We start from the raw sequence: 25,840 nt of genomic DNA, 5'->3' as shown, positions 1-25,840 counted from the left end.
TTTTATTCTTTAATGTATTCTTTTTTTATTAGATGGTCTGTGTGAACTTGTTGCTAGCCTTCTCCTTTTAGGTCCTCACAGTGGAGATGGTAATTCCTAAGATGTCTACATTAAGGGGGTTGTTAAAATAAACTTAAAATAGATATGAAAGTAAAAAAGAACATAGATTATGAGTTCATTTCATGAGACTGAATGAAACAAGATTGCTTTTTTTCCGCATACAGATGAGTGTTACATCAACGTGCACATTCTGAAATAATCCAACCTTTCTGAACCTTTCAAAGTTCTAGCTTTCCAGAAGAACATAAAAGAGAGAAACTAGCTCAATATCATTGAGGGGAAAAAAGGAACAGATTCAAACTTGAACTTAAAAGTTCAGTTGAGAAAGTCTTAATATTGAAGTACAGTTCTCTTCTCAAGCTGGGCACACTGACTAAGCCCCCTTCTTCTGCAACTTCTTGTTCTTATGGCAGAAGGTGTAGATAATCATGTGGCCCTTTGTGATGCTTTTGTTTTGCATGTAATCACATGGTTATGGGGTTTTGTATGAGAATTTCTGTCTAAAGCTAACCTTTATTCCTGGTGTCATATATAGTTCCTTTTAAGACAATTATTACAATTACTTATGATTCCTTAATGTGCGGATTTGTAGAACAGTAACTGCCATCTCTTACTTTCTCAGCTTCCACTTATAATGTTTAATAGGCTTCATTTTTTACAGAAGTTTTAGGTTCACAGCAAATTTGAATTAAAAGTACAGAGAGTTCTCATGTGCCCTGGTTCCCACATATGTACATTCCCTCCCACTACCAACATCCAGAACCAGAGTGGTAAATTTGTTACAACTGATGAACGTATAGTGACACACCATTATCACCCTAACTCTATCATTTACATTAGGGTTCACTCCTGGGGTTGTACATTTTATGGGTTTTGATGACTGTGTAATGATATAAATTTACTATTAAAAACTTAGAGCACTATCCTAAAATTTTTCTGTGCTCCACCTACTCTTCCTTCTCTTACCCCTAGCCCCTGACAACAACTGATCTTTCCACTATTTCCATAGTTTTTCTTTTTCCATGCTGTATTTGAAATCATACAGGAGATAGCCTTTTCAGAACTACTATACTTTTTAAAAATAGAAATTTATTTGTAAATCATAGGATTTATTTCTAGATTGATGGCTATTTTTAAGACTAAAAAAAAATAGTAACCACTATAAAAATATACATATTTTGTCAGGGGTTATGATGATTTTGTTCTTTGCTTGTGGATGTACCCAATTTCAGGGGTCATTTCCTGACCCTGAAAGGGGTAATTTATTGTCTTGACTCTGAATGTGTAGTTTCTCTGCTTCCTGTTTCTGTATTCTTTGACAAGAAAGCTGCTGAGAAAAGAGGCCAGTAAAGACAAAATATTTGAAAAATGGTAAAATTTATTTTTCTATGCGCATATGCTTTTATGTTAAAAAAGAGTATCCTGAATCCTACCAGGTTTATAACTCTTTAACATATTTCCTGCCTTATTGGAATTTAGAAGATCTGAAATTCTCATAATGGTTGCTTCAGGCTGAAATTTTAATTACTTATTTAGGTAAGCCTTACTGTTCTTCTAAACAACACTTTGAATACTTTATGAATGTGACTATTCTGGCTACTGTAAAATAAGGTGACAGGTTTTTTGTTTTGTTTTGTTTTGTTTTGAGAAGTAACTATTATCAATGTTAGCTTGTGGTAATTTTTTCTCTCCTACATAGATGGTGTTAAGGTCTCAGAATGTGAAGTCTTAAAGTCACAAAATAATAAATTTATTTTCCTTTGAGCAGCCAGCCAAGTTTCCATGTCACAATTTGTCAACAATCATTATAGTGAAAACTGCTTAAGAGAAGGCCTAGAAAACTGTGGAAAGAAACAACATATGTGTGACTTTTGCTAGCTGTTAATTCCCAAGTGTTATATATAGATGCTTAAAGCAAAACAGTGAAAACATTTAAAGAGAGGTGGGGTACTGAAGGGACAAGAGCATTAATTGTTTAGAGTCAAATTCAGTTCCACTGTAGTAATAAAAGTGCCTTAAACTTTGTTCCAAGTATTTATAATGGTGATCATTTTATATTTTGATGAAAATTTTGTTGCTTGGTCTTCTTTTTATCAACAGAATATCATTTGTGTTTGAGAATAATTTTAAGTGCTGTGTGAAATCAGGAAGTCACAAAATGAAGGGACATTATTACCTGAAGAGAAAGTGGTTTAGGAAGCTTGTCAATCACAGTCATGACTAAGGAACCACTTTGGTCACCACTTCCGATCCTTACTAGCCGTTATGTGGAGATGGGCAGGTGGTGGCACCCACACTTGATGCCACACTAATAAAAATTGCTCAGGGTTGGAGAAAAGGGAGATGGATCAAAGATATGTGTCTATATAGTGTGTTTAATTTTTAAAAATCAATTTAAGAATTACTTGTAAAATATGGTAATCAGTCAACCTTAAAATGCAGATGTTCTAAAATGAAAAATATACTTTATGAAGGTCACATAAAAATAAATAATGTTAAACTATATTAAAAAAAGAAAATGGATTTCTAATCTAAAATAAGTCACCTAGAGTTATATGATGACTAGATAAGTAGATTGACTGATACATATGGAAGGAATAGATAAAACATTCAACACACACAAAAAAGTTATGTCTAGACATATTTTTATGTCTTATCAAAATATAGTCAAAAGGTTAGGCATGTGGAGGTGTGGTCTAACACAGCTCACCTTTTAAATGGTTGTTAAAAATTTGGGTGTTCCCCCCAAATCTCAAAGTATGAGATACCTTTACAAAGACCATTACTTACTACGGATCCTGGCACTTGTCCTGTTCTTTCTTTTAAATACAACAGGGTGAAAATTTGTTATCTTAATATTTGGCACTAGAATTCCTTACAGGGAAGTACTGTTTTTGTTTAAACAACATTCACTGGGGCAGGTGAGACCTGAGGATATTATTATTTGCATGAGTAAAGAAAAGAAGGCATTTTAGGGCTTCTGTGATCCAGATAGGGAGAAAGAAGGAATGGAGAAGGTGGTGGTAATGAAGTGAAGAGTCAGAGAAGCTAGAAACATTAGAGTCTGGGTACTACATGGGTTAAATCTGCTGGAGCAGATCTTAAAAGTTCTCATTTCAATAACAAAAATCATAACTGTGTAGCGATGAACGTTAACTAGACTTACTGCGGTGATCATTTTGAAACCAAAGGTCCTTAATGATGTTAATTACATTTAATTTTAAACCCACTTTCTAGAAATCATCTCTTTCTATATATGTGTACCCCTCAGAGACCTACCCTTTCCCTTGGATAACCAGCAACCCTCGAAGCAGAAGACAGTAGCCTGGGTCTGACTAATGATCACAAGGTCCAGACCTCTGGCAGGCTAAAGATAGCATCTTGACCAAGTTATGTTTCAGTTCCTGAGCCCAAGGGTGGATAGACCCATTGGCTGCTTTCCCATGAGACCTGACAGAGGGATGCCAGACAAGAGCTCAGAGCTGTCCTCAAGACCTGAAAAAATTATTTATTACTCTTACCTCACCTCTAACCAATCATTTCCCAGTACTACTCAGAAATCCCTAACCAAGATGTCATGTTATTTCCTGCCCGGTGTGGCTCAGCGGTTGAGCGTCGACCTATGAAACAGGAGGTCAGAGTTCAATTCCTGGTCAGGGCACATGCCTGGGTTGCAGGCTCCATCCCTAGTAGGGAGCATGCAGGACACAGCTGAGCAATGATTCTCTCTCATTATTGATATTTCTATCTCTCACTTTCTCTCCCTTCTTTTGTTTTGCACTCTGTAATCTGTAACTTACATACCATCAGAGAGTGTAGGCTTTTGAGCATTAGCTTTCTGTCTCCTGGCTGGCACCATTCATAATAAAATAGCAAATATTTCTCTACTGCAATTCTCAGTGTCTAGTGTTAGGCTCTGCTAGTTTTGGGTGGACAAACTCTTTCTGTTCTCTAGTGATCTCACAATATATGCAAATATAAAATCATTATATTGTACACCTGAAACTAAAATAATGTTATACATAATTATATTTCTTTAAAAGAAAAGCCATGAGACAAAGAGCATGAAAAAATTTCAAATGGAGTCAGAGATTGTATCAGAAGAGATAGTGAGAATTTAAGACATCTCTTACCTCCTTCATTCCCAGGAATCTGAATATATTTAAGGAAGGTTTTAAATTTTCACAATCCATGAAATGGGAGTTTGAATTAATCATTTAGATTTTAAGGAGCCAGGAGACCAGATGACATTGTGGTTACATAATAAAGTGTGATCTCTTCCATGATTGTGTATAAAACTTCAAAAGGGGCCTCTTTGCCCATGTTTTCATTGGATTTCCTTTTTCATATTGATATGTTGAAATTCTTTATATATTATGCATACTAATCCTTAGTCAGTTTACATGCAGCAAATATTTCTACTTTCTGGCTCTTACTTTGTTGCTTTTATAGTATATTTTGATGAACAGGAGTTTGAAAGTTTAATAAAATTTATTTTTTTATTTTAAATACTAGGGGCCCGGTGCACGAAATTCGTGCACTGGGTGTGTGTGTGTGGGGGGGGGAGTGTCCCTCAGCCCAGCCTGCCCCCTCTCACATACTGGGAGCCCTCAGGCGTTGACCCCCATCACCCTCCAATCGCAGGATCGGCCCCTTGCCCAGGCCTGATGCCTCCGCCAGAGGTGTCAGGCTTGGACAGGGGACCCCCATCTTCCCCTGATCACTGGCTCTGGCCCCCACTCAGGCCTGAGGCCTCTGGCCCAGGAATCATGCCTGGGCAGGGGACCCCCATCTCCCTCTGATCGCTTGCTCCACCCCCCGCCCAAGCCTGATGCCTCTGACCCAGGCTTCAGGCCTGGGCAAGGGGACCATCATATCCCCCCAATCCCCGGCTCCACCCCCCACCCAGGCCTGATGCCTCGGCCAGAGGAGTTGACCCTCATCACCCTCCGATCACCAATCACCGGATCGGCCCCTTGACCAGGCCTGAGGCCTCCGGCAGAGGTGTCAGGCCTGGGCAGGGGACCCCCCCCCCCCCTCAGTTGCAGGCTCCGCCCCTGCCCAGGCCTAACGCCTCTGGCCTAGGCGTCCGGCCCGGGCAGCGGGGACCCGCAGCTGCAGCGGCCCCGCGATCGTGGGCTCCGCTTTAGGCCCAGGCAAGGGACCCCTAGCTCCCGGGACTGCCAGCTTCGACCGTGCCCAGCTCCCATCGCTGGCTCCACCCCTACTTCCTGCTATCACTGGCCAGGGCGGAAAAGGCGCCTGATTCTCCGATCATGGCTGGCGGGGGCAGGGCAAAGGCGGCCCCAGGGCCACCTTTGCCCTGCCCCCCAGCTCTTAGCTCCCCCCTGGGTTTCCGATCACTGTCAGTGGCAGGGGGCTTCTTCCTGCTTTCCCTTTCGCCTCCCTGCATTGTGCCTACATATGCAAATTAGCCTCCATCTTGTTGGCAGTTAACTGCCAATCATAGTTGGCAGTTAACTGCCAATCATAGTTGGCAGTTAATTTGCATATAGCCCTGATTAGCCAATGAAAAGAGTATCGTCGTACGCCAATTACCATTTTTCTCTTTTATTAGATAGGATAGTTTTATTGATTTCAGAAAAGAAGAGAAAGGGAGAGAGAGAGAGAGATGGAAACATCAATGATGAGAGATAGTCACTGATTGGCTGCCTCCTGCACCGCCCCCAACTGGGTCGAGCCCACAACCCAGGCATGTGCCCTGACGGGAAATCTAACCATGACCTTCTGGTTCATAGGTTGACGCTCAACCACTGAGCCATGCAGCTGGGCAAAAGTTTAATGGAATTTAATTTATCAATATATTTCTTTATAGTTTAAGTTTTTAGAATCTTAAGAAATCCTTCTCAATCTGAAGTCATAAAGACATGCTCCCATAATATCTTCAAAAATGAACAAATTTTAGTCTTCAATCCATCTAAAATTGATTTCTGTTTATAATGTAAAGTATGAATACAATTTTATTTTAATTGATTAGGTCGGAACCTACCAACAAAGAATCTACTTTCAAGTGTCCATAGGACATTTACAAAATAAACTATACAAGAACATAAATAGAACTTCAACATATTCAAAAAGTAGAAAATGTACCAGTCACATATTCTGAGCACAATAAATAAAGGTAAAAATTTACAACCAATATTTAAACATTATATATATATATATATATAGATATAGATATAGATATATATAGATATAGATATAGATATTGATATAGATATAGATATATAGATAGATATAGATATATAGATATAGATAGATATAGATATAGATATATATCGATCTATCGATCTAGATAGATAGATATATATCTATATCTATATCTATCTATCCATCTATCTATCTATCTATACACTAGAGGCCCAGTGCACGAAATTTGTGCATGGGGGGGGGGAGGGTCCCTTAAGCCCAGCCTGCACCCTCTCCAATCCAGAGCCCCTCAGGGGATGTCGGACTGCCGGTTTAGGCCCGATCCCTGGGCCTAAACCGGCAGTCAGACATCCCTCTCACAATCCTGGACCACTGGCTTCTAACCGCTCACCTGCCTGCCTGCCTGATTGCCCCTCACTGCCCCTTGTTGGCATGGTCGCTTCTAACTGCCCCTGCTGCAAGCCTGATCACCCCTAACTGCCTCTGCCTGCCAGCCAGATTGCCCCTCACTGCCTCCCCGTGCTGGCTTGGTTGCCCCCAACTCCCCCCCCCCCTTTCCTGCCCTGCCGTCCTGGTCGCTCCACACAACCTGTTTGGTCGTCTGTTCGGTTGTGATGGTTGCTTAGGCCTAAATTTTTCCAGAATGGAAATCAGAAATTTAAAATAATCTACTTAGGAAATAGATTTAGACAGATGGTAGCCAAATCTATCATTTAAGCAAAATCATAGCCACATGTTTCCATTATTGGGAGTTAATGAAAATAAATGACTAAAAGCTTAACACAAGAAGTCAAAAAGGAAGCATACATTTTTCTGAATGATAAGAAATAAAGAAGAATGAAAAATTTAATGCAGAAACACTAGATGAATAGAAATGATAAATTTAAAACTAAGTTTTATCAATTTTTGTGAGTCTAATAAAGAAAGAGAAAATAAAAATGCACAGAATCAGGACTAACACAATACATATTAAGGGTGACTATATTAGTAAATACTTTAAAAACTCTGTTAATATGTTAATATAAAAGTGGCCTTTCATGTTTTGGAAAAACATAATCAAAATGAGCACATCAATAAGAAGAAAAAGTGAAACTTAAATGCTAATAAATTATGAACATTAAATGTTATAGCACATGCCAAAGCATTATTTTTAAATGTTATCACCATGACACATGGTAAGAAATACATTTTACATCATAAACCTTTACACAGACACAACTATATGTACAACTGAAACACAAAAAGCAACCTATGGAATGGGGAAAAGTACTTGCAAACCATATATCTGGTAAAGGGTTAATCTCCAAAACACATAACTCAATAATAATAATAATAATAAAAACTAATAACCTGTTTACAAATGGCCTAAGTACTTGAGTAGATATTTCTCCAAAAAAAAGGAAATGTGGATAAAACCACAATGAGATATCATTGCACACCTGGCAGGATGGCTATCATAAAAACAAAACAAAACAAAGACAACAGTATTGGGGAGGGTCTGTAGAACACTTTACACTGTTGGTGGGAATGCACAATGATGCAACTGCCATGGAAAACAGTCCAGAGCTTCCTTAAAAAATAAAAAAATAGAACCACCATGTGTTTTAGCAATCCCACTTCTAGTACTTTTCCAAAAGAATTGAAACCTGGGTCACGAAGAGATATTATTGCTCATTATGTTTATTGCAGAACTAGTCACAATAGCCATGATTTGGAAACAAACCTAAATGTCCATCAACAGACAGAGAGAAATAGATAAAGAAAATGTGGTATATGCAAACAATGGGATACTATTCAGACTTTAAAAAGAAGGTAATCCTGCAATATGCAACAATGTGGATGAACCTTGAGGACATTATGCTAAGTGAAATAAGCCAGTCACAGAAAGGCAAATACTGCACTGCATGATTCCACTCATAAGAGGTATTTAAAATCGTCACACTCTAAGTGGTCCACACATAATCTAACTGTAAATTCATGGTCCCAGGTGTGTGGATCGAGGTTTTCACCCACCCTGTTTGGCTACAGCCATAGCAGGATTAGGCTTGTCTGCATATGTGGAGTAAAAGCACCATCATAGATCTGTATTACTGGCTTCATACGGTTGTCACCTAGTATTTCGGACAAACCAAAATGGTACATTATTGCTGGTCAACAGACCTTAGCTGGGTACTCCTCAGCAGACCCTTGACATTAAGGACCACACAAACACACGCACTTCAAATACTTCCTTTTTCCCAGCTGGCCACCCACTTCATGTAAGTTCTGTAACCATAAAACCAGCTCAAAATGGTCTGAGTTGCTTTGCAGAGACAACAGATCAAAACCACAAGTTATGCATCTGAAGCATGTGCAGAGGAGAGAACTCTGACCACCAGCTGCATGCAGAACCAAAGTTTCACTGCCTCCCCATCCCCACAGAACCAAAGGACCAGAACATAACTAGAACTTGAACACCAGAACCCTTTCAGAAGCAAAGGGTCTGTTGCCCAAGGGGATCCTGTGTTGATGCCCCTTACCATAACTGGCCAAACTCCCACGTCCTCCAGTTAAAACTTGCTTTACCAGTGCTTGTGCATACCTGTTCCCCCCATGACCTTAAAACCAGCCCTGAAACCTAAATCAGGGAATTCAGGCTTTTGAGCATTAGATTTCCATTCTCCTGGGTGGTGCCATCTATCTACACTAATAAAAGAGAAAAATGGTAATTGGCATACGGCGCTACCCTTTTCATTGGCTAATCAGGACTATATGCAAGTTAACTGCCAACTAAGATTGGCAGTTAACTGCCAACAAAGATTGGCAGTTAATTTGCATATGTAGGCACAATGCAGGGAGGCAAAAGGGAAAGCAGGAAGAAGCCCCCTGCCACTGACAGTGATCGGAAACCCAGGGGGGAGCTAATCGGAGAATCAGGTGCCTTTTCCGCCCTGGCCAGTGATAGCAGGAAGTAGGGGTGGAGCCAGCGATGGGAGCTGGGCACGGTCGAAGCTGGCAGTCCCGGGAGCTAGGGGTCCCTTGCCTGGGCCTAAAGCGGAGCCCACGATCGCGGGGCCACTGCAGCTGCGGGTCCCCGCTGCCCGGGCCGGACGCCTAGGCCAGAGGCATTAGGCCTGGGCAGGGGCGGAGCCTGCAACCGCGGGGAGCTGGGGGTCCCCTGCCCAGGCCTGACACCTCTGCCAGAGGCCTCAGGCCTGGTCAAGGGGCCGATCCAGTGATTGGTGATCGGAGGGTGATGAAGGTCAACTCCTCTGGCTGAGGCATCAGGCCTGGGCGGGGGGCGGAGCTGGGGATTGGGGGGATATGATGGTCCCCTTGCCCAGGCCTGAAGCCTGGGTCAGAGGCATCAGGCTTGGGCGGGGGGTGGAGCAAGCTATCAGAGGGAGATGGGGGTCCCCTGCCCAGGCATGATTCCTGGGCCAGAGGCCTCAGGCCTGGGCGGGGGTCAGAGCCAGTGATCGGGGGGAGATGGGGGTCCCCTGTCCAAGTCTGACACCTCTGGCGGAGGTCTCAGGCCTGGGCAAGGGGCCGATCCTGCGATTGGAGGGTGATGGGGGTCAACGCCTCAGGGCTCCCAGTATGTGAGAGGGGGCAGACTGGGCTGAGGGACACTCCCCGCCCCACACACACACCCAGTGCACGAATTTCGTGCACCGGGCCCCTAGTATATATATAAAAGCCAAGCGACTGAACAACAGAAGGACAGAAATGACCAGAATGACTGGTTGCTATGATATGCACTGCAGCAGCCAACTGGCCTGATCGGGGGCCCGATTGGGCCTCTCCCCCAAAGCTCCCTCAGTCCCTCCCTCAAGATGTCCCCACCCCAATCGGCTCCCCCACCCCAATTAGGGGTGGGGCCGGCTGGCCAACCTCCTGCAGCACCCCAAGCCGGCCCCACCTTCGACTGGCCCCACCCTCCTGCATCAGGGGTGGGGCTGGCCAACATCCCATGGCCCCTCCCCCCCACCGGTCCGGCCCCAATGGCCCCCATCGGGTGGGCTGGCCAGACCCCACCCATGCATGAATTCGTGCACTGGGCCTCTAGTTCATAATAAAAGTCAATCTTTTTCTACTTCAATTCTCTGTGTGTAATGTTTGGCTCTGCCACCCCAGGGTTGGACAAACTCTTTCTGTTCTGTAACAGTTCCTCTAGGAATATTGATAGTCAAATGTAAAAAATGCACAAAATCCAACTTTTAATGTTATATACAGAGAAAGATCTAATTGCTACTGATTTTTAAACCAATTAAAATTATAGTATAAAAAACTTGATGTCTACAGTATGCTACTGATTTTACTTATATAATATTTTAAGGACAGATGAAGTATAATATTCATCCCTAGGAGATATTTTGTACTAATTGTTGTAGTTTTGTTTGTTGTTTGTTTGTTTTGAAACCTATAGAGTTTGGGTGACACTTCCCTCAAGTGAGAAAAAAAATTATATCTATATCGATATCGATATCGATATCGATATCGATATCGATATAGATATAGATATAGATATAGATATAGATATAGATATAGTATTTTTAAAATAAAAGAACTGTGGCCCTGGCTAGGTGGCTCAGTTGGTTGGAGCATCATCCCATACACCAAAAGTTTGTGGGTTTGATCCCCAGTCAGGGCTCTTATGGGAGGCAACTGACCAATATTTCTCTCTCTCTTTTTCTTTCATATATATATATATATATATATACACACACACACACACACATATATATATACATATATACATACATACATACATACATATATACATATATACATACACGCATATATACATATATACATATATACATATATATACATACACACACACACATATATATATATATACACATATATATATATATATATATATATATATGTATTATTGATTTCAGAGAGTAAGGGAGGGAGAGAGAGAGATAGAAACATCAATGATGAGAGAGATTCACTGATCGGCTGCCTCCTGTACACCCCACACTGGGAATGGATCTCGCAACCTGGACATGTGCCCTTGACTGGGGTCAAACCTGGGACTCTTCAGTCTGCAGGCTGATGCTCTATCCAATGAGCCAAAACAGTTAGGTAATCTCTCTCTGTTTCTTTATCTCTCTCTAAAATCAATAAAACATTATGGGGTGAGGAAAAACAAAACAAACACTGCGGAAAAGTCAATCAGTTTTCCTGAGTCTGTTTATCTTTAAAATAAGGGTTGGATCAGGTGATCGATAAAATCTAAATTTATGGAATTCCATGATTCTAAATTCTGGAAATTAATTTTTATTTTCGTCTTTGCAATTTAGTAAAATTGAATAACAATATTTTTCAGGGATGTAGTTAATTAATTAGTGTACCACTTGCAAAGGTTCTTCATGGCACAAACCTGAATGTTATTATCACCAATATATTGTTCCAGTTCTAATTTACTGGGACTGAGAAATCGTAACTATTTTACAAAGAAAAATCCCGTTTTCACTAGTTATTTCACTTAATACTTTATTCTAGAAATGTAAGACTTCCATCAGGTAGGTAGCATTAATATTTCAGGTATACATTTGCACCATGTGCAGTGTCTGTCACTTTTAAACTGTGACTTTGAAGAGCTAACATTAAGACATTTATGATAGCCACGTCACTTTAAAGGTGGAGGGGGAGATATGAATTTCCCCAGTCCTCTTGTTTTGTAAGTGAAGAAATTGGGACTGGTACAATCAGCATCTTAAACGGTAAATTATTGAATTTAAAATTTTCAAATTACCAAATAGGAATTCAAGGGGCCCTGTTTTATATTTTTATTCCATTTGTCTGCTATTTAGAAGTACTATAGTTAAATAAGTTTATATCCCATTAAAAATTTAACAAAAGGAAGATAAACAATCCAGTCAAAAAATGTGCAAAGGACTTAGACAGTTTTCAAAAGAGGACATACAGGAGGCCAAGAGACATATGAAAACATGCTCAAGTCACTAATCATCCGAGAGATGCAAATCTACTAGGTGCGTTGTAGATCCAGCTCCTGACATTGCTCTTACCAGCTCTTTAATTTAGAGTAAATTACTTAACTCCCTGTAGTCCAATGTCCTACTCTAAAATAGAAACAATAAGATCTATCTTGTAGGATTGTAGAGAGTATTAAATGCGATGATGTGGGCGCATTGTGCATTTAGGTTATAATGAATAGAAATCCACTCAGACCAACTTGGGTAACAATGCATGGGCTAGTTCAGGAGCCGGAGGTAGCCTGGTTCTCTGAACAGCACACCCTGAGGATCCACAGAAAGAAACCAGCTGGCTACAGGCAGGACCTGAGTTGTCTTCTAGAAGCAGAAATTCCTTTGCTTTTTTTCTAGTGTTGTACCGTTAGCATTCTCTCTGGTCTCTGTCCCTCTGTGTTTTCTTTTACTTCCTCTATTACTAAATCAACAGATTGTGTTCCCAAACTTATTGTTAAAATTCTCAGAAAGAGGAACTGATAGGTAATCATCACTTTCTCTTTTTTAATAAGTTTATTTATGAATTAGGTTACATACCCACTGCCATTGCACCAAGAGGAAATGAGAAGGATTTACAAGTTAGAGAAAACAGCTGCCTGCTCGACTGCACAAACTTCGAATGAAAAGTTTCTGCCACTTTTGTGCTATACACATGACCTGAGAAAATTTTTCTCATCAGTAAATTACGTACAATTCAATTGATCTAACCATTTTTTAGTGATTTAGTAAATTCTTTCAGAGTAATCTTTCTGATATTGCTGCCACAAAAATCCATATGTGCTTTTTATAGAATACTGATATAATTTTTTATTTTAATTCCACTCAATCTTAAAATCAGCATCTTTTTAAAAAAATATATATCTTTATTGATTTCAGAGAGGAAGAGAGGAGAGAGAGATAGAAACATCAATGATGAGAGAGAATCATTGATCGGCTGCCTCCTGCAAGCCCCCTACTGGGGATCGAGCCTGCAACTCAGGTATGTGCCCTTGACCGGAATCGAACCTGAGACCCTTTAGTCCACAGGCTGACACTCTATCCACTGAGCCAAGCCGGTTAGGGCAAAATCAGCATCTTCAATGGTAAATTATTGAATTTAAAATTTTCAAATTACCAAATAATAGGAATTCAAGGGACCCTGTTTTATATTTTTATTCCATTTGTCTGCTATTTAGAGGTACTGTAGTTAAATAAGTTTATATCCCATTAAAAAATTAACAAAAGGAAGATAAACAATCCAGTCAAAAAATGGGCAAAGGACCTAAATAGACAGTTTTCAAAAGAGGACATACAGGAGGCCAAGAGACATATGAAAACATGCTCAGTCACTAATCATCCTAGAGATGCAAATCAAAACAACATTGAGATACCATCTCACACTTGTCAGAATGGCTATCATCAACAAATCAACAAATGACAAATGCTGGAGAGGATGCAAAGAAAAAGGAACCCTCTTGCACTGCCGGTGGGAATGCAGACTGGTGCAGCCACTGTGGAAAACAGTATGGCGTTTCCTCAAAAAATTAAAAATGGAACTTCCATTTGACCCAGTAATCCCACTTGTAGGAATATATCCCAAGAAACCAGAAACACCAATCAGGAAGGATATGTGCACCCCTATGTTCATAGCAGCACAATTCACCATAGCTAAGATTTGGAAACAGCCTAAGTGCCTGTCAGCAGATGAGTGGATTAGAAAATGGTGGTACATCTACACAATGGAATACTACGCTGTGGTAAAAAAGAAGGGATTCTTACCATTTGCAACAGCATGGATGGACCTGGAGAGCATTATGCTAAGTGAATAAGCCAGTCAGAGAAAGATAAATATAACATGATCTCACTCATTTGTGGAATATAAAGAACATCATAAACCGATGAACAAAAATAGATACAGAGACTACAAAGCATTGAACAGAGACAAAGAAGCATTAATCAGGTGCTCAAACCTCTGAGGGAAGGTAAGAGAGGGTGGGAGTAAGGGAGAGAGATCAACCAAAGGACTTGTATGCATGCCTATAAGCATAACCAATGGACGCAGACAACAGGGGGTGAGGTTGAGGGCGTGATTGGGGGCGTGGGGGGAGATTGGGGGATAAGAACACATATGTAATACCTTAACAATTAAGAAGTAAGATATGAGCATAAAAATAATATTAAATGTTCATTTCAGATGAGATTGGGCACATTCAGGGTGGATAGCCATCAAATGTTCATTTCAAAGAAGTTTATTAGACTTTTTAATATAAATTTTCTGGGGTCCTAATTCTTTTGATTGTTATCTCTGATAATCATTATCTATTTACCTACCTATCTATAATTGTAAATATATCTTCTGCATTGCACCTTTAGAGTATCTGTAAGAATGCAGTGACCTTAGTTCTCCAATACAGTTTGTTTTTGCTTCTATCAGATACCCAACGAGTATCAAATGCCCACGTTATTGTTGTTGTTAGTATCTTGACTTAGGAATTCTTAGATAAACTGATAGAAACAAAAACCCATCTAAGGTGCTGGACATTGTTTTAGATTTCCAAGGGAAATTTATTGTCTTTTTTCTCCACCAAAGCACCAAGTTTTTTTGTTATCATGTTGAGTTGGTAAGTGCATTTTTTCTAGTCCACTTTCCGATGAAAGTGAAACATTATGAGGTCCCAGATTTATGTAGGGGTTTCAGTTTTAACTTCCTACTTTGCATGGGCCCAGGGCTCTGTTTCTTGTCCCTCCTATATATTTAAATTCAAGTTGTAAGTGCACGAAAACTGCCACATTAGCCACTCATAGGCAAGAATACCTTCCTGTCAGTATTTTCACTTACTCTATTAGTTCTCAAGTCTTATGTTTCTGACTCCTGTGTAGTTCCCTTTCTTGGACTTTTAACTATGGAGTTAAGTGAATTTTATCCAGTATTACTAGATATTTGGTCTAGATTATTTCTAGTCTATCATATTCCACCATCATCATAATATGTTATATAGTTATTAATGACTATTCTTTTAAATGCTCAAAAAACCCCCAACAACATCAAACAACAAATGAAGCTTTAACATTACCCTTTCTTAGGCAAAATGCCATTTTCTTCCTTGGCTTCTATCTGGAAGTGGATATAGGTGTAGTAATAATTCATTGACTTCTTAGTATGTACTCAGTGCTTCAACTACATTATTTATGGAACTCGCACACGAAAAACCTGAAAGGTTGAGTTTATATGCATTTTGTAGGTGAGGAATTGAGACTCAAAGAGGCTAAATTCCCTAAGGTCACATTGTAGGCAAATTGCACAGGCCGTATGTCAGTGAAGGTCTATTTGATGCATTACTCCTTGTTCTTAAACATTTATCAATATGGTCCACTGAAATAACTACTTTTAAGAGACACTACTTAATATATATTGTCTGACATGCTTGTTTTAAAAATATTTGACTTTAGAATATGCTACATATGTATACACACATCTTTATATTTGTTTATTTAAATGATGATATCTTCCCATTAATATTTGGCTGTAGAACGCACTTTATGATTTAAAAAATCTTCTCTCTTGTAATGTTTCCCAGTTATTAAAATTAATCAACGCCTATTTTTCACTAAGTACATTATAAATATGTTCTTTCATTTACTCATATGACAAGGCAATAGTCCATGATTTAACACAATTGTTTACAGGATAATGCCCATGATTTTTCAGCCTGTCACTCAAAATCTTCATGCATTAGTCTCACTCAGTTATCACTAACCTTCCCAAACATTGTTCTATGCTTTTGGAGTGAAAGAAGAGGTAGAAAGGTTCGCTAAGTGTGTCTCCTCTGATTTAAATTTAGTAATTGGATGGTTTAGGGCCAGTTGCTGAGATAGAAAATGCAGGAGGTAAGGACCAAGATTGAAGACAGAAAACAAAGACAAATTTAGTTTTGTACATAAGTTTTAGCTATGGGAAATGGTGATGTCTAGGAGGCAGTTTGGTTCTAGTGAAAAGGAGAGAGCTTTAAGGCCTATCTTTCAAATCACAGTGAAGTTCTTGGCCTCTAAATTGCTATTTTATAGTGTCCTGATTCTGTGCCTTGCTCAGTAGGTGCTCTCTGCCTCGCATTAGAATCCAGGGAGTTATTTACATGTTAATTTCATGTATTTCAGAACACCCCATTTACCCATGTCTTAGCACTTATCACATTGTATACCATTGCTTGTTTGTACTGAAATGGCCTATTTAATTTTCTGCTCTTTCCACTGGACTATAAGTTCCTGGAGAACAGAGAAAGCTGTCCTGTTCATTATTATAAATGGTACCTGGTGTTAAGTACATACTTGTGGAATAGATTAGTTAACTACTTCCTAATTATATCTACAATTCAATATGGGATTACAAAAACACATCAGACAAGGAAAGAAGCCAGACAATTGTTATGAAACAATGAGTAGTAAAAAGTAAGGACATTCTCTATTGACTAATCTAGGAGGAATTATGTAAGTATAAGCCCTCATGAAATGTAATTCCTTGGCATTATTTCTTATTAGGTAGCCTGAGAATGAACTGGAGGTAAACTCACTCATTTCTGCTCTTATTGTGCTTTAGTGCTCTACACATTCTAGTTTCTTGTTCATTTTTCACAAGGTTAAAAGGGTTATTTGGAATAGTACAGAGTGTTCCTCCATTGCTATGAAAGGAATGCATGTTGGTAACTCCCATTAGCATTTATCAAAGTTTACATGTACCTAACTCACTATAAACAAAATGCTTCAGATTCACATTACTTCCAAACCTTGTTTATCATTAATAGCACCACTATTTAAATAATACAAAAATGTACATGCTTTAAAACTATATTAGTTATTGTGAAATGCCAAGAAAGGTAAAGTTTATGTAGCCTTCCACCTGCTCAATGCCTGTAAAATCATTTCTGCTGGAGAGACTGAATTGTTTTCCATTATATTAACATTGCATGAATAAAAATCCAAGCCTTCTAAATCACAGGTTTCATAAGGTGTTGATTGGCCTGGAGCAGGATAAATTTAGACAAATATTTATGGTGCCAAGAGTTGTGTATATAAATATTCTTCCTTGAAAATGTTTTCAGTGTACTGTTAAATGGCCAAGGTGATATAACTTAATGGGTAAAGTAGTGAACAGAGAGCCGGGGGTCACTGAGTTTGAATTTTTTCTTCATTCCCTCTTTAATATATGCTCCTGAGCCAGTTGGACCCTTTCAAAGTCAAATTCCCACTTTCTGAAATGGGGAAAAATTAACCATACAGTTGTTGGGACATGAGGGCAGGGTCCATGGTTATAGAAATTCTTTAAATATAGAATTATTATTAAGAGGCAGAAATTTATAGCAATGCTATTTATGTGGAAGTTGATTTGCATTTATTATAGTTATTCACAAGACACTTGCAAACTATTTGTAATAATACCAGCTACTATCTATGGCAGGGGTGGGCAAACTTTTTGACTCAAGGGCCACAATGGGTTCTTAAACTGGACCGGAGGGCCGGAACAAAAGCATGGATGGAGTGTTTGTGTGAACTAATATAAATTCAAAGTAAACATCATTACATAAAAGGGTACAGTCTTTTTTTTTCAATAGTTTTATTCATTTCAAACGGGCTGGATCCGGCCTGTGGGCCGTAGTTTGCCCATGGCTGATCTATGGACTGCTTACTATTATTCATACACTGTTGTGCTTTTATTCTCCATTTATATCTATATAATAAAAGCCCAACGACCATTACCATGAAACAACTAGAATGACCGGTCGCTATGATGCACACTGACCAGCAGGGGGAAGACACTCAATGCAGGAGCTGACCCCTGGTGGTCAGTGCACTCCCACAGCTGGAGCACTGCTCAGCCAGAAGCCAGGCTCACAGCTGGTGAGTGCAGTGGCAGTGGCAGGAGCCTCTCCCTCCTCTGCAGCAGTGCTAAGGAGCAGCGAGCTGAGCAGTAAGGAGCGAGCAGGCAGGCATTTAGGAGTGAGGGGTCCTGGATTGTGAGAGGGTGCAGGCCCGGCTGAAAGACCCCCCGCCCTGCATGAATTTCATGCATCGGGCCTCTAGTCCTATCTAATAAAAGAGAAACATGGTAATTAGCCATACCTCTGCTACCCTTCCCATTGGCTAATCAGGGCGATATGCAAATTAATTGCCAGCCAAGATGGCGGCTGTCAGCCAGGCAGCTTGAAGCGAACATGAGGCTTGCTTGCTTCAGTGCCCGAGGACTCCAATGTTGCCCGCCGGCCTCTGAGCTTGCAGTTTGAAGCATTGTTACAAATCTAGAAGCTAAACAAAACCCCAGAAACCTGCTTTCAGTGGGCCAGGATCTCAGAGCCGGAGTTGAAACAGTGTTTCGATTATAGAACCCAAACAAACCAGATACCTGCTTTCAGCAGCCAAGCCTCAGAACTAAAGCTGGCCCAGAAAAAAAAAAAAAAAAAAAGGAGCGGTTGGGAGCTTCATTCACCCGCAAGCCTGAAAACAGCCCTCAGCCCCTCACCCAGACTGGCCAGGCACCCCAGTGGGGACCCCCACCCTGATCCAGGACACCTTTCAGGGCAAACCAGCCGGCCCCCACCCATGCATCAGGCCTCTATCCTATATAGTAAAAGGGTAATATGCCTCCCGGCACCGGGATCAGTGTGACAGAGGGCAGCGCCCAAGCCCCCTGATCGCCCTGTTGCTCTGTGTGTGAGAGGGGGCGGGGCCACAACCTCCCTATCCACCCTGCTCTGTTCATGACAGGGGAAGGCGCCCCAACCTCCTGATCAGCCCTGCTCTGTGCCTGATAGGGGGGAGCTTCCCAACCCCTGATCGCCCTGCGGCTGTGTGTGTGACAGGGTGCAGTGCCCACCCCACCCCCCCACAGGCCCTGCTCTGTGTGTGACAGGGTAGAGCCATAACCTCCCCATCGGCCCTGCCCTGAGTGTGACAGGGTGCGGTGCCCCAACCCCCTGATCCGCCCTGCTCTGTGTGTGACAGGGGTGGTGCCCCAACTCCCCTATCGGCCCTACTCTTTGCGTGACGGGGGGAGCTCCCCAACCCCCTGATCCGGCCTGCTCTGTGCATGACAGGGGGTGGCGCCGCAACCTCCCTATCGACCCTGCCTTGAGTGTGACGGGGCGGTGCCCCAACCCCTCAGTCGACCCTACCCTGAGCATGACTGAGGGTGGCATCGCAACCTCCCAATCCAGCCTGCTCTGTGCATGACAGGGGGTGGCGCCGCAACCTCCCTATCGACCCTGCCTTGAGTGTGACGGGGCGGTGCCCCAACCCCTCAGTCGACCCTACCCTGAGCATGACTGAGGGTGGCATCGCAACCTCCCAATCCAGCCTGCTCTGTGCATGACAGGGGGCGGCGCCCCAACTCCCCAATCGGCCCTGCTCTGAGCCCGACCAGGGGCTGCACCTAGGGATTGGGCCTGCCCTCTGCCACCCGGAAGCAGGCCTAAGCCAGCAGGTCGTTATCTCCTGAGGGGTCCCAGACTGCGAGAGGGCACAGGCAGGGCTGAGGGACCCCCCTACCCCCCCCGAGTGCACAAATTTTTGTGCACCGGGCCTCTAGTATATATACAAAAGCCTAAATGATCGTTATGACTGAATGACCAAAACAACCAGAACAACTGGTCAACCAGTCGCTATGATGCACAGAAGATTAATGCAGGAGCTGCTCCCTGGTGGTCAGTGCGCTCCCACAGCCGGCCAGCAGTGTCAGCTTCCGACATCTGTTCCTTCTGTGCCAGGCCCAGTGACCTTCGCTTCCTCTCCTGACCCTGCTGGGGCCTTCAGGCCCTGGGCTGGGACAGGGAACTGGGGGTGGGTGGCAGCAGATGTGGCCCCTTTCCCAGGGTGGCCCAGTGGCCAACCTCCCATGCTTTGTCCTTCCCCCCCGGCCTGCAGGCCCCGATAGGCCCACAGTCCCTCCTCCTATCCCTCCCCCCAGCTGGGAGGCCCTGATCAGTCTGGCCCTGATTGGCCCCAATCTCCGGCCAGGCCTAGGGATCCCACCCATGCATGAATTCGTGTACCAGGCCTCTAGTTTACTTATAAAAAACCTTTGAAGTAGGTATGATTGTTCTCATATTAATTGGATTAATATTACAGGATGTGATGGGCCTAACATCGCTCAGTGTGAAGATGGTAAAACCACATTAAAAAACCCTGAATGTGATTCTGAAGTCCAGGAACTGGGTTCTTACCCTCTAGGCCCCATTCTTCCAAGCTTTGCAAATCAGGTGTTTGAAACTTAGAAAGGTCAAGCAGTTTGGTGAAGATCATCAGCTCCCATGCGGAGCTGGAATGAAAACCTGGTGTGTTTGACAAGGGAGCCCTAGCTATTACTATTATTGCCTCTCTAATATTAATGTGCTTGCTATCTTTTGCACCACCTTTCTCTATTGGCTTACTGGGATAATTGGAGTCAGTGTTCTGCTGAATGGCCTGACCTCTCTAATCTCAAAAAACCAATCTTGCTAATGAATTCTACTTTATTAGACATGAAGGTGGATTATGCATCAAAGGTGGAACTGATTGCATTTAAATATTTTTGGAATTTCGTTCCTTATTGCTTAAATGAGGGTCTAGGATGGTAGAATTTCTAGGTTTTCAACTTTCATTATACTGTAACTTCTTTAAGTGTAGTAAAAATGATTTATCTCATCTAGGAAGGCTCTGGTGCCTAAGTTAATGTCTGGAGCTTTATAGATATGCAAAAAATATTTGTTAACTTCTAATGAAGTTGCATTAAGTTCTTTGATTTTAAGACTAATTCAGATGGATTTTCCACTTGATTTTTAATGCTTATTAAAATGGCAAGTATATTATTTCTTTTATAAGATTAAAGTAATTAAATATAATGGTGAAATGATTTACTTCAATTGTTTACTATATCTTTGTTTATGAGATGAAAAACATGAGAGGCCTGACTAATCTACAGATTCACTTAACACCATCCTTTTTTTCCAGATGAAGCTGCCCAAACCAGTGAGGTCATCTTGCTAAGACTTTAAGAACATACAATGTGCCTTTCCCAGAAAGCATAACATAGTTAAACAATAAAGCTCCAGGTAGTGGCAGGCATAAGGTATGATGATCATCATACGAGGGTAGTTTTAGAGAGCCCAAGGATTTCAGCATAAGTGGATTTATTCCTAATTCTGATTCTACTTGCACACTACTGCCTTATATGTAGTCAAAGAGTGTTATGATTGCTTCTAATGTAATAGAGTTTTCTCTAAGCATGCTTTTGTGTAGGTAAGGGAAATATGGAAAGTCTCTTTAGAATCGATTTACGTGTTGCCAGGAATGTCCATTACAAGCAGCAGTTATATTTGAGTTTCTGTCCTTTATGCCACAATATGGGCACCTTCCAGTTGGCCCCATTGTGCCTGCAATCGGCAGAATAATGGCTATCTAAAGACGTCCATGCTCTAGTCCCCAGAGACTGTGAATGTGTTACTTTACATGGAGAAGGGACTTTGCAGATGTGATTAAAGGCAGATTATCCCGGATTATCTGTGTGGGTCCAATCTAATCACGTGCCTTAAAAGTGTAGAATCTTTCTTGGCTGTGGACAGAGATGAATGTGAGAAGGACTCAATTCACAGTTACTGCCTTTATTTTTTAATTAATGTAAAGTTTATATACAATATTATATTCGTCTCAGGTGTACAACCTAGCGAGTGGACATGTATAGACCTTCTGATGTGATCACAATAGTAACCATCTGTCACCATGCTAAGTTATTACCATATTATTGACTACATTCCCTGTGCTGCACACTATATAGCTCACGGCTTATTTATTTTATAGCTGGAAATTTGCACCTCTTATCCCCCTTCTCCTTTTTCACTTACCCCCGGCCCCCTCACCTTACTGCCTTTCTAAAAGGTCACAAGCCGAGGAATGCCAGCTCTCAAGCAACTAGACTCAGCAAGCAGAGATTCTCTCCGAGAGCCCCCAGTCCTCCTGCTTTTAGCCTGGTGAGACCTGTGTGGTATTGATGATCTATAGAACCGTAACACCTACATTTGTGTTCTTTAAGCCGCTAAATATGTGGTAATTTGTTACTGCAGCTATAAGAAACTAATATAGATTCACTGTTCATGATCTTTTCTAAGTTATTGCATTGAGATTTATCAAGGACTACCTTCTGAGGAGTATCTATGATCTACTGGGTATTATGCTTAGCTGTGTGTATGTATAAGCTTTATGCAATAATGAGCCTTAAAAAAAAGCCCAGCTATATTAGTGTTCCTATTTCACAGATGGGAAAAGTGGGGCTTGAAAAGTTTAAAGAACTTACATAAATTACATATCTAGTAAGTAAAATAACTATTATTTGAAATCAGGCTAATCTGGAGTCAAAACCCACACTGGGTCAACTATACGGTGCACATGTGAAATGGGAAGGATAGAGTTTTCTTTATCAGAAGAGTTCAAAAACAATGAAGTTCATAGAAAAGCAGATCTTTAGTTATGTTAGATGCCAAATCATTTTCTCTGGAGCAGTGCCTGGTATATTATCAGCACTCAACTTACACTAATTAAATGGCTGAATGATCATTGTTGTTGAATAAAATTACTAGGTATAGGTATATATTATTACATTTATTATATTTCACATATATGTTACATTGTACTGTACATGTGCATGTATAGGAATCAGCATTTTTTCTTTGTAGAAATAGCATAGAGATGTTATTCTTTGCTACCAAAATCAAGGATTCCAGTAGATTTCTTCTGCATTTATGACATTTGAAGTTATAATTGCCTATTATTTTTAAAGTAGGTCATTTGTGCTTTATTTTTATATTTAACATCAGCAAGGAAAGTATATTTAATAAGGTAAAGAGATTAAAATGAAGGAAATCTATAGACATTTTGGCATAAATGTTTTTTTTCATTGAAGTATTAAAAATTACTGAATAAGGCAAAGGAAATTATGTGACCTTTGTTTTTCAATCAAACTGTTTCATTTTATGTTTTAAATTGCCAGTAAAATAGTCTTGGCTGGTGTAGTTCAGTTAGTTGGAACTTTGTAGCATACACCGAAAGGTCATGGGTTCAATATCCAGTCTGGGTACATACCCAAGTTTTGGATTTGATCCCCAGTAGCAGTGCATATGAGAGGCAACCAATTGATGTATTTTTTTCTCTCTCTTTCTCCCTTCCACTCTTTCTAAAAATCAGTAAAAACATATCCTTGGGTGAAGATTATAAAATGAAATAAAATAAATTGCCAGTAAATTTAGAAAGATAACAGCATCTAATTAAACTATGTTCTTTTCATTTGAAAAGTATTCATCAATATTTAAACTCAAAGCTATGAATAATAGTGCAACTTTATTTATTAGTTAAGCTTCATTCCATATTATTCCATTTTTAAATGATTATTAAATGCCCGAAGGAAGAAGTAGATGTGAAACTTCAGTTTCATAAGTAAATTGGTCAAAACTTTAATAACCAGAGTAACATGTTTTTTTTTTATTGTTTAAAGTATTATACATGTCTCCTTTTCCCCCAATTGACACCCCCCGCCACTCCCACCCCCGAGGGCAAGCCCCCACTGCCCCAGTGTCTGTGTCCATTGATTATGCTAATATGCATGCATACAAGTCCTTTGACTGATCTCTTACTACCCCCCTCTACCCGCCCCCCCGTCCCTTGTCTTTGGAGGATCTATTTTTGTTCATCAGTTTATGTTGACAATTATATCCCACAGATGAGTGAGATCATGTGATATTTATCTTTCTCTGACTGGCTTATTTCGCTTAGCATAATGCTCTCCAGTTCCATCCATGCTGTTGCAAATGGTAAAATTTCCTTCTTTTTTTTTATAGAAACATAGTATTCCATTGTGTAGATGTACCACAGTTTTTTAATCCACTCATCTGCTGATGGGCACTTAGGCTGTTTCCAGATCTTAGCTATGGTGAATTGTGCTGCTATGAACATAGCGGTGCATATATCCTTTCTGATTGGTGTTTCTGGTTTCCTGGGATATATTCCTAGAAGTGGGATCACTAGGTCAAATGGAAGTTCCATTTTTAACTTTTTGAGGAAACTCCATACTGTTCTTCACAGTGGCTGCACCGGTCTGCATTCTCACCAGCAGTGCACGAGCGTTCCTTTTTCTCCACATTCTCTCCAGCACTTGTCGTTTGTTAATGATAGCCATTCTGACAGGTGTGAGATGGTAACATTGTACTGTTCATTTCCTTCCAAATATTTTATATTAGGTCCAACAAAGACTCCCAAGTCTATTTTGTTAATGAGAAAAGTTGTTTTTTATCTTTTTATTAAAATGACAAAAGTTAAAATTTGGCAACAAAATATTCAGAGGAAATGTAGAATATCTTACATTTAGTAGAAATTTATTGAAGAGCTATGAACAAGATACTCAACCAGGAACTAAAATATTTTTAAAATACTTAGTTTTGACATTAATAACATGCTAATTTATTTTAAATTTTGATCACTGTAATTAACATAATTATACACATACATGCATATAATATAAAAATACATAATTAATTACATAGAACATATTGATGCCAGATAATAAACAATTTATTTTATTTTATTTATTTTTTATTGCTTAAAGTATTACAAAGGGTATTACATATGTATCCATTTTATCCCCCCGCCCTAGACAGTCCCCTAGCCTCCCCTATCACCCAGTGTCTTATGTCCATTGGTTATGCTTATATGCATGCATACAAGTCCTTTAGTTGATCTCTTACCCCCCTACCTCCTGCCCCCCAACCCTCCCCGGCCTTCCCGCTGCAGTTTGACAATCTGTTTGAGGCAGCTCTGCCTCTGTATCTATTATTGTTCAAAAGTTTAGAATGGTCTCTATTGTCCATGAATGAGTGAGATCATGTGGTATTTTTCCTTCATTGACTGGCTTATTTCACTTAGCATAATGCTCTCCAGTTCCATCCATGACGTTGCAAATGGTAAGAGTTCCTTCCTTTTTACAGCAGCATAGTATTCCATCATGTAGATGTACTACAGTTTTCTAATCCATTCATCTACTGATGGGCACTTAGGCTGTTTCCAGATCTTAGCTATGGTGAATTGTGCTGCTATGAACATAGGGGTGCATATATCCTTTCTGATTGGTGTTTCTGGTTTCTTGGGATATATTCCTAGAAGTGGGATCACAGGGTCAAATGGGAGTTCCATTTTCAGTCTTCCATAGTGGCTGCACCAGTCTGCATTCCCACCAGCAGTGCACAAGTGTTCCTTTTTCTCCACATCCTCTCCAGCACTTGTCGTTTGTTGATTTGTTGATGATAGCCAGTCTGACAGGTGTGAGATGGTACCTCATTGCTGTTTTGATTTGCATCTCTCGGATGATTAGTGACTTTGAGCATGTTTTCATATGTCTCTTGGCTTTCTGAATGTCCTCTTTTGAAAGGTGTCTATTTAGGTCCTTTGCCCATTTTTTGATTGGATTGTTTATCTTCCTTTTGTTAAGTTGTATGAGTTCCCTATAAATTTTGGAGATTAGGCCCTTATCAGATATGTCATTGGCAAATATGTTTTCCCACACAGTGGGTTTTCTCGTTGTTTTGTTGATGGTTTCTTTTGCTGTGCAGAAGCTTTTTATTTTGATGTAGTCCCATTTG

Source organism: Myotis daubentonii, chromosome 2 (genome assembly GCF_963259705.1).
Source record: "Myotis daubentonii chromosome 2, mMyoDau2.1, whole genome shotgun sequence".
NCBI classification, from domain to species: Eukaryota; Metazoa; Chordata; class Mammalia; order Chiroptera; family Vespertilionidae; genus Myotis; species Myotis daubentonii.
This window is presented reverse-complemented; position numbering follows the sequence as displayed.